The following is a 1,735-nucleotide window of genomic DNA, read 5'->3' on the forward strand; positions in this document are numbered from 1 at the left end:
GCATGTAGTGCGCTTAAAGCCGTACTTTTCGCGTGACTGAGCGCTGTGTTCACGCTGCTTCGTACCTTTTCCCCTTACCCCACGTGTGAACTTGACTCCCCTGCATGTCATCTAGCGCGCACTGTATAGTTCACCTCACCCCCAGTCCTCCCCTCACTGTACATATCCCATTCCACATCGAGACGATGTTTGCTTTCGCGGGGGGGAATAATGCCACGCGCCTAACGCGCCGCGCGGCCTCCGCGCTGAGTCGAAGACGACGACGTAGCGGCGGTGGGATCTCGTGGCGCGCTGTTCTGTTCTGTGTCGTGGAAGCTGGCTCGATAATTAAAAAGAAGGCTCCCGCTCCCAGTCTTGGGTTCTTGCCGACGCCTACCTTCGCGGCTCCTCTGGTCGTGACAATATGTTACAATTTAAAAATAATTAACTTATTTTTCATGCCACACCAAGCCTGCTACTAAGTACAAAAAAGAGACGATGCAAAATATGTGACAGTTTCGCACATCCGCACGAGGCTAGGTTCAGCCATGGCGGCAGTGGTAGAGCGCAGGGCGTGTGCGATTTCAATCGTGTTCCGTGGGAACATTGTGTTTGAAGAACCTCGACACAGAATTAATTATTCCCTTATTATAGCTGGCGAGATTGTTCAACCGTTCTTTCCTTGATGGAGCTGAAGGAAGACAGTTTGCTTGCTTTTACTACTCGGCGAAGTGGACCCGTCAGTACGAATTAGGACTACAAGTCGTTTTCACCGGCTGGGATCGTGACCTTTCTTGGTGCGTACTCAGTCTCAGTTTACTCATTGAAGTGTATTTTATGCTATTTTTGCGTTCGTAATGAAAAAATTCTAACGCATTTATCGGCACGTTATATTTTTACGCTTACTCCTTTGGCTGTTTTGCCAAACTCGCTGTGTATTGAAACAAAGGCTGGTGATGTATGCAACTGGCCTCTACTACCGAAATGTGGGCATGCGTTCGGATGGTGTGCCGAAGTGCGTGTGCAAGCACACTCCGCTCAGCACGACTGCCTTTTAGTGCTGCAAGGGCAACCTTTCACGCTTCATAGACTTGCGTCGGTAAAAGTGGCGTAAATTACTGGGTTTGTTTGTTGTGGTTGCTGTGCCATTCTCTTGTCACCTGTAAAAATGAACAATTATGCTTTCTTTTGCAGCAACCCTGACCTATTGGGCTAGGCAGAAGAGTATTGATGCCACCGCAGCTGTTAACCTGACGATTATGCTCAACGAGAAGATTCAGTGAAAGCGCCGAGCGCAATAAAATACTGACGCACTAGGAAGTCATCTGCAGTGTTTTGGGCTCCCATGATGGCCATGTACTCGCTTACTCAACTGTATTTGAGCTAGCTGGAGTGCTTGGACGTCCCGACGACTCCATAGGGAAGTCTGTGGCTGGGATGCAGTAGGTCTCCGTTCCATCTGGAATTGTAACAGGTGTCAGCTGCATCTCGTATTGCAGCTGGTTCCAGTCTGGAAATGTGTCTCTTAAAACAGTAGGACTGGAACCAGTTAGAAATTTTCACCTGGATATTGATCTATGTATAGTCATATTCTCTTTATATAGACGTCTAGGCTACGTAGACTGGGCGTACTTACATGTTCACAAATATCTGATAAATGTAGAGCGTGATGTCTGCAGTACGTACCTACAACGTGAACTGGACCCCAATTTCCATGTTGTAGGTACGTAGAGTTTTCGTAAACGGTACTAATATG

The 1,735-nt window shown here is 47.8% G+C and overlaps 1 long non-coding RNA gene across 1 annotated transcript; it reads left to right on the forward strand.

Moving 5' to 3' along the window:
- Window positions 1–521: 521 nt before the first annotated feature.
- Window positions 522–1,303, forward strand: LOC149350258 (uncharacterized). Its single transcript, XR_016289442.1, has 2 exons — window positions 522–776; window positions 1,174–1,303. It is a non-coding gene; the product is annotated as an uncharacterized LOC149350258 (long non-coding RNA).
- The last annotated feature ends 432 nt before the right edge of the window (window positions 1,304–1,735 follow it).

This window comes from Amblyomma mixtum, chromosome 3 (genome assembly GCF_055824585.1).
Source record: "Amblyomma mixtum isolate Tamu chromosome 3, ASM5582458v1, whole genome shotgun sequence".
NCBI classification, from domain to species: Eukaryota; Metazoa; Arthropoda; class Arachnida; order Ixodida; family Ixodidae; genus Amblyomma; species Amblyomma mixtum.